Here is a 14808-nt window from a genome sequence, read left to right as displayed (position 1 = left end):
CCACAAGCTCGATGTGAACAGCCTTTACTGAAAAACACACAAAGATTGAAATATATGCTTTTTCCGCTGCTGCTCGGCGATGCACCGGCTTCAAGTAAATGGGTCCACAGAAATCAACCCCTACGATCGAAAATGGTCGAGCTGGCATAGCACGCGACACGGGTAGCTGTCCTGGTGGTTGTTGAACTAACACGGGATTCATCCTGAAGCATACCAGACAGCCTCTGCAAACACTATTGACCAAAGATCGTCCTTGAATTGGCCAAAATTCTCTCCTGAGTGCGCTCAATGTTGCAGTTGGCCCACCATGAAGTGCCAATCGATGATAATATTCTGCCATTAGCATAGTAAATCGTGACTTCTTGGGTAGCGCCAACGGAAATCTGCTACAAACTTGCATGGCTTTAGCGCGATGCAAGCGGCCACCAACTCGGAGCAAACCATCACCGTCCAAAAAAGCTCCTAATGTCTTCAGTGATGATTTGGGACGTACCGTTTGTCCAGCAGACAACTCCTTGATCTCAGCCGCAAAGTATATCCGTTGTTCTCTTTTCACCAGTCGAATTTTCGCCTCTGCTAGCTCGCTCACCAACAAAACACCTTTGTGTTTAGGATCCAGCTTTCGTTGGCAACAACGAATAAATCTCATACAATACGCAGTGATCCGCAGTAATTTGTCATAGTTGGAAAACCTATCACACCAATCATCGCTCTCGCTACTTACTGCGGCCACCAATGAGCTCTTCCTTCGTTCCAATAACTCCTCTTCGGGAATTGCCAACACACCGCTGGCATTCTTCTTCCATTCTTCCTCTGATAGTTGTAACCACCCGGGACCATGGAACCACAGCTTCGATGCTAACAGCTCGTTCGGCATAGCTCCACGCGATACAATATCGGCAGGATTGTCAACGCCCTTCACGTGCATCCATTTGTAGCCATGCGTCAATTCCTGAATTTCGGATACCCTATTCGCTACGTACGTAGCCCAAGAATGGGATGGTGCTCGAATCCAATGCAACACGATTGTCGCATCAGTCCACATAAAGGTTTCCACGTCTGGAATTCTTAACGCTTGGCGTACCACTTTCTGCAACCTTGCTGCCAGTAATGCTCCACAAAGTTCTAACCGGGCCAAACTGACTCTTTTCAACGGCGCAGGACGAGACTTTGCAGCAAGCAACTCAACTACCATTTCCCCGCTGCTACCAATCGTTCTAACATACACGCATGCCCCATAAGCCGCTTCAGATGCATCCGAAAAGCAATGTAGTTGAACAGCAACAGGATTATGCACAACAGCATGGCGCGAAAACTTAACCTCCTTCAGCAACCCGAGTTGTGATTGAAAAGCATACCATCGTTCTTGCATGACAGCCGGTATTTCTTCATCCCAGTCATCAGTTGCCAACCACAACGATTGCATATTTATCTTGGCCCAAGATGTCACAGGAGCCACCAGCCCCAAAGGGTCGTATATACGTGCTACCAAAGAATAAACCTTTCTACGGGACCAGCTCTCGTTGTTCATCTGAATGTTCGAGTCTATGTACAGTTGGTCCGATTCTGGTAGCCACGCGATACCTAGAGTTTTTATTGGCTCCTCTGGAACTTCAAACATTTTAACGTTGGATGTTGCTCTGTCTTCCGCTGAAACGCTAGATAAAACATCTGGCTTGTTAGAATTCCATTTAGTTAGATGAAATCCGCCCTTTCTCAACAATAGCGTCAGCTCAGCTTGCAACCTAACTGCTTCTTCTTCGCTAGAGGCACCACCAATGTAGTCATCGACATAGAAGTCCTCTAACAACGCCTGTCTCGCCAAGGGAAAGTTTTCCCCTTCATCAATTGCCAATTGCTGCAGTACTCGAATGGCCAGAAAGGAGGACGGTGCAAGTCCAAATGTGACCCGCTGCAACTCGTAGACTTCGATGGACTCAACAGATGAGCCTCGCCATAATACACGTTGAAAACGAGTGTCGTCGGGATGCACCTTGACTTGCAGATACATCTGTTTTATGTCTGCCACTAATGCCACGCTCCTCATCCGAAATTTCAGCAACAACGCCAACAAGTTCTCCTGAATCACAGGACCAGTCATTAACAAATCATTAAGAGACTTACCACCGTCGGTAGAGGCCGATCCATCAAATACAGGTCGTACCTTTGTACTGGTACTGGACGCCTTGATTACCGGATGATGTGGTAAGAAATAATGACCATGAGCTTCTTCAGAATCAGGGTTCGCAGCCACCTTGACTAAAATCCCTTTGTCGATGTAGTCGTTGATAACCGCCGTATACTTTTGTTTCAACCATGGGTCCCGATTGAAACGTCGTTCTAACTGCAAGAACCGTTTTCTCGCTATCGCACTGGACGGTCCCAATTGGTTCTGTAAGTCACACTTAAATGGCAGCTTCACTATATATCTCCCTTCACTATCCCGCTGATGAGTTTGCACAAAATGTGCTTCGCAATCCCTTTCTTCCTGACTATGTTGAAGCGGCTCACGTATTTCTTCAATAATCCAAAAACGCTCAATTAAATCGTCCAACCTAGTACACGTGCCACAAGTAACATAATTGCTGCCTTCAGAAGCCAGCGGAACTTTCCCAGTTGCAACCCATCCAAAAACAGTGCTAATAAATGTTGGGAGCGCTGGTAGCTCGAGCCTAATTTTACCACGGTTGTCCGGTTTCAAAAAAGTCGCGTAAAATTCGGAGCCCAACAATAAATCCACTTCCGCATCACTATCGAAATTAGGATCCGCGAGCACAAAATTCATCGGGAGATTCTGCCTGCTAATTTGATTTCCAGTTACCGGCCTGTAGCTAGAAATTCTCGGCAACACTAGAAACTGCATACGTTCTTGATAGTTACAACTTTTGGAACGTATGACAGTCGTTACCGACGTCGTTATGTCCACTTTCGAATGTCCAACTCCCGATAATGCCGTTTTACTTTCGTATTGCGGTAACTTAAGCCGCGCAGCCAAGCCCTTTGTCATCAGGTTCACCTGAGACCCACTATCGATCAATGCTCTTGCCGACAACCATTTGTTACCACACGCTCGCACACTCACTATCGCCGTTGATAATAACACAGAAGTGCACTCTCTGTTCGATGACGCGTTCACCACCACATTTTGCGTGCCACTGGTAGATGGAAGTTCTTCACGAACCGACGGACCGATCGTTTCACTTACATTTTCACCGTGTAGAAGGGAATGATGTTTACGATTGCAAATATTGCATCGTGCACGTGACCAACACTTGGCTTGAAAATGCCCTTGCCTCAAACAATTAAGACAAAGCTTCTTAGCTTCAACCACTTCACGACGATGCGGCAACGTTAAACTCCGAAACGAGTCACAATTTTCCACCATGTGCGATCCATCACATTTTGCGCACTTTGCTTCTGCAGCCACATTAGACGCAACACGACGTTCACTTGTAGATTTGCCCGCCGCCATTGGCCTATCCACTGCAAACGCGTCCATTATGCGCGTCTGTGTGCGCAAAAAGCTTAACAAATCCGTCACCGTTTTTTGCTCACTTTCTTCAACGTGCCTTTCCCACTTTTGTTGGGTGCTTTCGTCCAACTTTGAAATGATTATCTGAATAATCAAACATCCCCACTGTTCGGTCACTTCACCTAACTGCTTTAGAATTTTTAAGTTCCTTTCGAAACAATCGATAAGCCCATGAATACCCACCGTGTTCATGACTTTCATCCGTGGCCATTGTAGCATCGCGTTAACATGACGCTTTTTCAAAATATATTCGTTAGAATATCGCTTTTTCAAAGCATCCCAAGCTACGTCATAATTCGAATTGCAGGCTTGCAAAGTATCCACCACCTTCAGCGCTTCACCTTTCAGAGAACCCTTCAAATAAAGCATCTTTTCAACCTGCGACAATTTCTCGTTCTCATGAACAGTAACAACAAACATGTCGTGATACGGGAGCCATTCGTCATATTTTCCGGAAAATTGAGGAAGCGTCAACTGAGGCAAACGAACACTATTATAATCATCGCACACGCGCTCCTGTTTCACACTCGGTATCTCCGCTCCAGCCCGCAGCTTTCCCAATAATTTTCCTTTCAACAGCATGACTTTGTCTTCGATCTCACCATAAAGCACATCGTTATCTTCACTGTAATCTTTTGCGCCAATATTTCGAGCCAAAGTCTGAAACTCCCTCCAACGCTCGTTCAATAGATCGAGACGAGGCGTCAATTCTGGGAAATCACTCTCTTTGTACTGCGCCAAAAACGTGTCGATTCTTGTCAACGATTGCACGACTCGGTCGCGCTCGCGCTTTAGGATAATCATATCCAGATCTTCTGCTTGTGTGTATTGCATTGTATTGTTCGAACCCGACGCGTCAGAGAAACCGGCAAAATCTTCACTAACCGACATTTCTAATACGCGACACAAAATGCATACACACGCAAAGAACACCCACTAGCACAATGATTTCTCACGCTTTCGCGATTTTTTCTTATTCAGAAATCCACCAACGCTCGATACGGAACTTTCAGATTTCACACGCGTTACGCGATTTTTGCCAAAAGAAATCACACAAAGCTCTTCACTTTAACCAGTCAAACCAAACCGCAAATACTAGACCATCCTGGTCACGGCACCAATGTTGCGTTCTGGTACATGGTTTGTTGGTTCCTTTCCCCCTTGACGCCTCTACGCCCTACGTTGTGTTTTGTTGTGTCGTCTTCGATCGCCAAAGGAGACAAAGTAAAGAACACGTCCGGCTCGTATCGAGTTTCATGCGCTAGTGCCGCTTTATTCGCACACATACTTGATCAAAGAAATTGTCGATCGGCAGTGCTGCCAGAAAATACATTTAACCTTTAATTCCCAATTGACAAAACAACCGCAAACAATTCAAAATGACCGTTTCATAATCCTTACATTCCAACAATTATTATTATTATTATTATTATTATTATTATTATTATTATTATTATTATTATTATTATTATTATTATTATTATTATTATTATTATTATTTATTTCTTAATTGTTTGCCTCACTGGGACAGTAAAGGGAGAGCATCAATATTAGCGGTAAGTTAACCGGCAATAAACATAAGCTGAGCCTGTGAGTGACGAGTCATTGATGTCATTCAAACCCAACAACCTGGCAGCGTACCGAGTATGGAGACATGCTGCTAGTGTAACCATGCAGGAATCTACGGACTGCGATAGGAGCGAATTTTCTTTCTCTAGCCTTTGCCTTGGCTGTAGTACCTGACGGAGTCTAGACTATGCATGCATAGTCAAGGATGGGACGTACCCAGCAGCAGTAGAGAGTCTTAAGGCAGGTTGGGTCGCGTATTTCGGAAGCCACACGGTAGAGATCAAGCCTAAAGACTTATTGGCTTTATTGACAACAAAGATTTGTGTGCTCCCTAAACTCCCAGATCCTTCGCGGAAGACAGTCTATTTTGAAGTTGCTTCGTCTAAATTATAGGAAAATAGTGTGTTTTATCTGATCTGCGGTTGAAAGAGATCACGTTGCATTTATCAGGACAGAGGGTCAAGCCGTTCGATTGAGCACCATTGTAGAGAACGCGGCCAACAGATGCCCATTAGCAGGAATGCTAATACAATCGTTGATGAATAAAATAAACAGAACGGGACTGCAGTGCACTGCCCTGAGCTACACCTGACAAGCCCGTAAATGGGCACGAAAGTAAATCGCCTAGCCTGTAACAGAATAATGCCTGTCAGATAGGAAAGACTTGGAGCCACGAAATAACCATTTTGATATCTAATCTTGAAGCTAATAAGCTAATAAAAATTGTGATAATTATGCATAGATTATCTTTAGATTACCCAGGACGAAAAACAACGCTGTGATTTGAGCAAACTTCACTATTCAAGAGGTTATTTCCACGACTTTGAGGCTATTTGCAAATTGTTAAGGTTATTTAAGGTTAAGGTATATCAGTTGTTGCGATGAGTAAATTCAAATGCAAATTAAGAACTATTGAACCCTTTTTTACATTGGCCTCTTCAAACCCGTTTCATACCCCCATTCCCCATTCAGGACCTTTAACGAACCATGCACCGTACAGCAGCACCCTGCTGCGCCTTAGTCACACCAGCACCAGTACCGCTTATCAACATCACCATGGGGGAAAGAAAGACGAAGGTGTGGGATTTCATCACGTTCATCTATTCAGTGTGAGCTTTGGTGTGTATCTGTGTGTTTGTGTTTGTGAGAGGGTGCCTTTTGTGTGTGTGTGTGTGTGTGTGTGTGTGTGGTGTGTGTGTGGTGTGTGTGTGTGTGTGTGTGTGTGTGTGGTGTGTGTGTGTGTGTGTGTGTGTGTGGTGTGTGTGGTGTGTGTGTGTGTGTGTGTGTGTGTGTGTGTGTGTGTGTGTGTGTGTGTGGTGTGTGTGTGTGTGTGTGTGTGTGTGTGTGTGTGTGTGTGTGTGTGTGTGTGTGTGTGTGTGTGTGTGTGTGTGTGTGTGTGTGTGTGTGTGTGTGTGTGTGGTAGCATTTTGTATCCCTTTCTGCTCCAAAGACTCCTCCTCCTCTTTCTCCTCCTCCTGCATCAGCCCACCAGCTCGTGTCGTTGGCTGCAAGAGAAAAGACTACACGAGTGGGTGCGCGCGCACCACTTCATCACGACTCATTGGCTTTTTGAATGCGACGACGACGGTGGCAGCGGCGGCCTTTCGGAATCGACCCCCGGGTGTTTCCCCATTTTCTCCCGTCGTTTTTCCCCGTCCACGGCCAACAAAACCCTTATGAAACTGAAACGATATGCACATGGTTTGCGGGTCCGTTAAACAGAAAAGCAACCAACTGTTTGGTTGAGAGGTGTGGAAAGGAATGGGAGGTTCCTTTTCGCGATTACCAAACAGCATCAGCCACCCGCCCCCAACTCCCCCTGGTAGTAGCAGTTAGGCGACCGCAACGTCATCGTTTCGTTCGCTACCCGCAAATGTCCCGGCGCACAGTGCGGGACTGTGGAGCAGGGGTGGAAGGACAACGAACCTTACAACCGAATTGTTGACAACTGCAGGAGAGAGACAGAGAGAAAGAGAGTGTGAGAGAGAGAGAGAGAATGGTAAAAAGGGAAGGGAAAGCCCCAAACCACCGCCCCCACGTCCCCCAGCCCAGCTCAGCTCAGCGCGCCCTGGCCCTGGTGTGACCGGTTCGATGATCGTGGTTTAATTTTTTACAACCAGTTACCCAAGGTGCCCAGACCCCAAGGTTTTTATGTGTTCGGAGGTCCGAAAGTGAAATATTTACCAGCACCCAAAGCGTGGTAAAAGGGCGGCCCCGGAGTCTTTGCGCGTGTGTGTGTCTGGGGTGTGCCGTGGCGAGTTGCAGTGCTCGAGGGGAGTGCTCATGCAGATCGAGTTCGAGTTGGCGATTTTGGGTGCCCCGGTGTGTGCGCGCACCCGGACGAATAATCACGCCGCATAAAGGTGCTGATGGGAATGTTTGATGAGGTGCTGTAAAGAGTGGAGTTCTTTTCTCTGTGAGTCATGGTAGATTGGCATGGACATGCTTCAATTGTTGAAAGTAATTTAAAATTAATAGATAATGTAAGAAACACAAACAGAAGTATTAAATTACAATTTAAGGCTATTCGAACAATCGATCGATTAAAACAATCGATAATAATGAAGTTAATATTAGGATAATAAATAACACATCAATAACTCGCCTCGGTGCTCTGCTCTGAAGGGTTAAAACACCTTTCAGTTTTATGCCATGACTCACCCAGCCCTTTGCCGTAGAATTTCTTCTCGCGCACCCTGGGTGAATGGTGCCCTGAAAGGGCCCCTGCGCGACTCATTTTAATGACACACACACACACACATACGGGCAAGTATCACGGAACCGTCGTTCGAAAAGCCGTTAGCGATCACTCATAAAGCTTCGCTTCCTTTTGTCGGCTGTCGGCGGTAGCCTTGGAAGTCGTTTTGGATGGCGTTGTGTTTACCAGTGTCCACCGCGATCATTTCAAGTGATCGCGCATTTTTCGGGTGAACCGGTGATCGTTTTTTCTCGAGTTCAATGCAACGGGGGTGAGTAAAGAGAGGGGGAGGGGGGGGGGGAGGGAACCGAAAGAATTTAGTCCAGGGTTACGCTCGAAAGAAACCGTGCAAAAGCAACAGCAACGTTACGTCAAGAGAGGAGAAGGAGGGAGCCTTTTTTTTTCGCTACAGCTGTGTGCATACTTGTTGTGCTCCTTTGCAGAGTTGTTGATCCCATTTTTTCGCCTCGGAATCGGTGACCGAGTGTTGTTAAACAGCAATAAAGAAAGAAAGAAAAAGAAAGCAAATTCGCAAGGAAATGTGAGACGACGAGGTGTAAGCTGCATTTAAAAATAGTAAACACCTTGTCTCTCTGTGGCTTGTGAATATTGCTTGCAAATGCGTAAATTAATTACGCAAACAAGAAAACAGAAGAGGTAATAAACCTTTTTTTCCCCTCAAGGATAACGTTACTAAATGTGGACACACTGCACGCACTAATGGCAAGTGGGAATATACGCCACTTTTTATACGACACATTGAACAAGAAAGTGCAAACCTTCCGTCATGTTTCCAACTTCCCCGGCATTGAAGTCTTCTGTTCGGGTTGGGTTCTTTTTTTGTGTCCCCAGTTCACCTCGGTACCGATTGCGCGGGAATGCAATCAAACATTGGTGATATGTGATGCCGCCAATCGGGGGGTTTTTTTGGGGGGGGGGACAACATTGTAACTCGTCGCAGTGAACGGGCGGAAAAGAATGTAAATACAATCTGAAAGGAAGCTCGCGCGTGACGGTCTAGCGCGCTCATGCGAGCCGCTAGCACCACTATGAGGAAGCGCGTTCGTGGGAAGCGATGTTTCTATCGCTCTCTCTCTCTCTTTTTGTTAACTTCCCGCTCCCTCTCTCTTTCTCCATTGAGCGATCGCAATGTCGGTGGTGACTATGATGAGGTAGCAAGCACATTCTCGACAGCTCAACCCCGTGTACCGGTGCGTTACGGTAACTAAGGTAACGAAGCTAGTTAGAGTGTAGCAAGCTTCGTGGGTTGCTTGGTTTAAAGCTCAGCTATTTTCACGCCGCTCATCAGCTATTCCGGTAATGAACAGAACAGAAGATTTATGGGGCTGACGGAACGAAACGAAACGAAACAAAACGGAAAAAGAAAACAAACAAGCACCAACAACTGGCAAAAGGAATTTGCGCCGGAATAATACATCGGATGATGATGATGCGGTAAGTGTAAGTTTTTATTTGTCTTTTCTCCAATTAACATTCGCTGCACGGTAGCGCACAAAGAGCCAAGCTCAGCCAAGCGGATAATGATCGTTCAAAAGCGATATAGATGGCAGTTGCATCGAAGAATAGGGAAAGAATTTTAAATTTTAAGTCAGTAAAAACAAAACACAAAAAAAAAACACAAACAAACAACTTACACACAGGAAGCGTTGTTGGTTTCTCGATCGCATTTCTGCTCATGTTTTTCATGTTCATATATTTCATAGAAATTACAATAAATTTGAAAATATTATAATTTAACAAATGCTTTCCACCGTTTCCCATTTTTCTCCGCTCCTCATATAACCTTCTTATCATATTATTTCGCTTCTTTCGCTTTGTTTTATTACATCAGTTTGCTTCTTGCACCTTTTTCTTCAACCCTCACACACTTGCTGTACCTCTTAGAGTGTGTATGTGTGCGTGTTTTTTCCTTCTTTTATGGTTTTAGTTAGTACGCTTCAATTTAATCTGTCCCCTACCTTCCCATCAACGAGTTTGGCAACATTGTTTGTTTGGTGAATTGGTTTTTATTTGTTTTTTTTTCTTCTTTAAATCCATTTTCCTCAATCAATTGGCCACTTTATTTACCTGTCTTCGCTGTCTCTTGTGCCCTCTGCTGCCGGTGGCCTATTTTGGTGCACGATCTCTAGTCTAATATCTTCGAGTTTTGTGCATTCCTTCTTCGTTTTTGTGTGCAGTTTTTGTGTGTGTGTGCGCGCTTTATTAGCAACTCTCCCCTTTGTTTGGTTTACTTTTTCCTTGCTTTGGCTTGATAAAGTTTACTCTTTGCTTTACATAGGGGTCTAGTTTTAGTTGTTTGTTTTGTTTTTGTTACTCTTTTTCTTAACCATTTCATTGCTACAGTACGTTAGCAGCTTATTTACCTTTTTGTTGTTGTTGTTGTTGTGTTTTTCTTTTCTGTCTTATCATCTTGCCCGTAGCTTTCTCCTATTTCCATCTTTCTATTAACAGCTTATCTTCGGCACAGTCTGGCCTATTTGTTGGTGCGATGTGTGTGTGTTTTTTTGTCACTTTTCGCAAAAACTGTACTAACGTTTTTGTTTTTGCTTTCATGTTGTCGGCGATTGGTGCACGGTTTTGTGTTTGTTTTTTTCCTTCATTCGTCTTTTTTTTCTCGAAACTGGGATACATTTGTGTTTGTGTGTTATTTTTTCATAGGTTTTTAGTTTTTAGTAAGGATTCGTGTTGATTTTTTTTTCATTCTTTTTATTTCGTTTAACTAGGAGCACTTTCCTCGCTCATCTTAAAACATATCTATTTACATGGTCAGGAAAAGGAGCTTTGGCTCTCTTTCCTTCCGTGGAGTTCACTTTCTCCATTTCTCCTGTGCCTCCCTGCTGTACACGTTTTTGAACTCGTTCGATCGGGGTTTGGTTACATTTTGGTTTTTGCATGACAAGGATATAACGATTCCGAAAGGGTTTGGCGTATAAAGCCGCGAATGACTGGAAACGAATTGGAAGCTTCTCTCTATCATCACTTCCTTGATGCCCTTGACAGCTGAGCTGTGAAACGCCGCACGCTCGGAATTCCATTGGCAAAATGGCAGTGGCTAACCTATGGGCCAGTACACCCGGTGGCTCTACTAGTGAAGTGCTAATCAAGCCGATTCCGCTCCCGAAAACACACGGGTTGGGCAAATTAGCACCTTTAAAGCGGTGTGAATAGTAATTTGCCACCCGATAAGACCTTGATCGATCGGTCGATCGATCGATCGATGGGGTGCGGAGTAAGTAGCAGTTTGCAGCACACCACAAGCCTCCACAAATTGTGTGTGTGCCAGAAGACCTTTTTTCTCAGAAAGGCTTAGTTGGATGAAGCATAAATCAAACTATCTATGCAGCACGGCACAAAAACGCCAAACACTGCGATGAGCATATGAGCAAAAAAGAAAAAAAAACATGCTGCATTTTGGTTTAAATTTTGCACCCACGACTGTCGCAAAGTCGTGTTTTTGGTGGTGGCCATAAATTTGACGATTGAGAGCAAGTTCATCCCATCCCATCGGGGGATAGACTGGCATGAATGTTAAGGCCAGCGGCATCTCATTTTAAAGCTAGCGACATTTGCGGTCTGTATGTTTCGCGAACTGATGAAATGTGGAATGGGATGATGATGGGCACACAAAAACACATGATAATACTATCTATCTGAACGGGACATATAGTAGTTTGGCCTTTGAGTATGTTCAAACATACAAGACATTTTCCCTTTTACACTATACACGATTGCACGGTTCCTGCTTCCCGATCCGTCCTCTCTTGATCTTGATCGTTAAGTAAATCGTACTATTTGGTTTATCTAAAATTTTTGGCAGTTTTGCTTCGCTCCTACATCCAACGCGCCGGCGTACGCGTGTGCATTCGATTAAATCCAAACTAGTTTAGTGGAACGATTCGACTAGCCCGATCCACCACGCACCGGGCGAGGCAGAAAGGGAGTCAATGGGGGGGGGGGGGGGGAAGATGTTGCATGGTGAAGAACTGGTTTCCTTATTTTTGGCTTTCGCTTCGCATATTTTCCAGGTTGCTGCTGCTGCTGCTGCTTCTTGTCGTTTTCGCTTTCGCGTGGTGTGTGTGTGTGTGTGTGTGTGTGTGTGTGTGTGTGTGTATGTGTGTGTGTGTATGTGTGTGTGTGTGGCTGGCTTTTTGTTGAAATAATCAACACCACACCTGCTCCATCCCTATAGGCATCTCGTTCACTCCCGGCAATCGCATCACCTGTAGCCACCTGTTTGTGATAAATTGGGAGTGACAGCAACACTCCGCTGGGGGTGGCGCTGGGAGGATAACGCGGTTTTGTCCAAAATCACTCGTACAAAGAGAAAAAAGGAAAAAAACAGGTCTGGAACGGGGTTTTCGATTATAAAATTGTCTCCCGACCGACGACGGGGTAATATTCGTTTTTCCAGCGTGTGTTACGGTTTAACTGTAGTTATGATTTAATCTCGCTTTTTTTCGGTAATTGGTTTGGTTTGGCCTTTTTTTTTGCAATTTCTCTACCTTCTGCTTTGCACTATATAACATAACCCTCCACCGCAACGTTTGTTGTCTGCGTGTGTGTGGAATTCTCTATGGCTCATTGTGTGCTCGGTGTGTGTGTGTGTGTGCGCTAGCTTATTAAATTACTAGTAAACGCTTTAGTACCACTTTGTTTCTGTGTTCAAGTGTGTCAGTGTTGTGAACAATTTGCTCGATTCGATCGATTCCTATCTCCCGAATGAACGAACTGATGAGTTTTGCATTCGAAATTCTATCAATTTGTGGGTCGGCCTGCGAGAATTGGAGAGTGTAGGTGCATCATTCGTATTATGGCATCGGTTCCGCATAGTTTCAAAAGTATGTGCAACACATTTTCCGATGTTTTTTTTTTGCGTTTCGACTATCTAAGACGAATATTACCGGATTACCTCAAGAACCGATGGCCCTATATTCTCACTATATTTACTACAGTAACCATCACACATCACACACACGCTACGTTATCGCTCTTTCCACCCTTTAAACCGTCGACTAAAAACTGAATTAGTGCTGCAAATGCTTCCTTGGCACCGTTGTTTTGCTTAACATTTGTTTGTGACTCGGGTTATGCTGGGTAGGAAGAGGAGATGGCGTGACAGTGGAAAAGGGTTCTTTTTGTTTTATTAAACTTTATCTACTGGTACAACGGCATTTACGCGGTATTTAAACTCTGTTTTCCTGTTTGATTACACTAGAAAATGGCAGTACTGCTGTATTTTCGCGGGGGTTTGGTTACGTTTCTTTTTTGTTGCGTCTCTCCTGCATAACGGAAAATTGCAATTGCAAATGCGAACGCAGCCAGTACGCAGCCCACTGTATGCAGCGTACGCAGCTCGAAATGAAAGTGAAAGCTTAGCGGGGACACAAACCGCTGCGTGATTTTTGCGCTATGCGTAACGTGTTGTCGTTATGCGTTACTTGAAAGCGTTTTTTTAATTCTCCAAACTTAACAAGAAACATTTAATGTTAAATGATTTTAATGTTTTTTGTCTTTTTTAGACAATTTTCAAAAGGACTGCAAAAAACAATTTGTATTTGGCATATGCTCTACGTTACTTCGCGTCTGCTTTTTGCAGGGTTCGTGGGGGATGCTGCTGTGCGTGATTTTGGCTTTGCTGATGAGCAGTTGTCTGCTTGTTTGGTGCGCTGAATCTATGTAAGGAGTAGTGGTGGGTTTGCTGTTTTCTGTGCTGGTTGTGGAGGCGTTACTTTGCGTTACTTTGTCTGCTTTTTTGTTTGTTTGTTTGTTTGTTTGTTTATCTTTTTCCAAACACACCGTTGGTCCCGTTTTATTGGATTTTCACTTACAATCACTAGTAGGTAATAGTGGTGTGCAAATGCTTCATTATTTGTTCGATTTCTATCGTTTTATCCTTTTGCTTTGTTTGAACCAATGCAACGATAGATGGATGAGTGGATGGAAAGATGGAAAGTATTTCAAGCCAACGGTGACAGCAGTGTAGTAGCATCAAAAAGCTTTAGGCAAAGGATCGTTCAACAAAACATCCAGCAAAAGAGCAGCACCGCGTTGATATTAATGTTTGCGTTGAATTTGGAATTGTTCGATTTGTTTTTTTTTTTTGTGTGTGTATCGCTCACAACGTTACGTTAGGAACCCTTAGCTACTAAGAACTTTCTTAATGGGGTAACGATTGTGCACTAAAAATCATCTCAAAGCGCACAGCTTAATCGTTTACCATTATCCGTACGGGATAGCAATATAGATTTGGAATTTCGTTTCTTCGCTTTCACTATCGCTAACTATTTAGAATATGTGGTACTGTGTGAGTGTGTGCGTGTTTTGTATTATGTATCTCTTTTTTCTTTGTATTCTCTTTCTCTTCCTTCGAATCCTAATCGCTTGATCGCAGCTGTTTACTATCCATTGACCTTTATTTACATTTACAGTACAAAGCAATCACCGTGAACGATCAAACTTAACGTACGTGGCTGTGGGTCTGTGTGTCTAACGAATGGGGCTCTGTTATTCCGACTCTCTCGGATGTAAGGGACAAAAACCAAACAACTAGCAAAAGGAACTGTGGGGCCTTTTGATTTCGGCGCTAACACTGTGTACGTTTATGGAGGCGTTTTAAAAACACAAACCTCAAATTCTTTTTCAAACACAACGTATTCCCATTTTTAACTCTCTTTTACACTGACCCAACATGCTGTTTAACATCTCGAAATCGCGCTTACAATTTAATGGGAGTTTTGTTTGGCCTCTAGAAACAGGAGCGAACGCATGCTCCGCGGATAGTATACACACAGGCGCACTGCGCAAAGCCGTGAAGAAATGAAAATCAAAGGATGCGTTGCGCGGCAATGGTTTCGCTTTTCGCAGCAACACGATGATGATCGACTGATCGAAACCAGGCTAATGAACAATAAAACAATAAAGGGGTTATCTTACGATTAGGGTTTCCGTACAATGGATAAAACTTATCAAACGAAGAGTTTTCTTTTTT

Source organism: Anopheles merus, chromosome 2L, assembly GCF_017562075.2.
Source record: "Anopheles merus strain MAF chromosome 2L, AmerM5.1, whole genome shotgun sequence".
Lineage (NCBI taxonomy): Eukaryota > Metazoa > Arthropoda > Insecta > Diptera > Culicidae > Anopheles > Anopheles merus.
The sequence above is the reverse complement of the archived record's forward strand: the minus strand, read 5'-3'. Positions refer to the sequence as shown.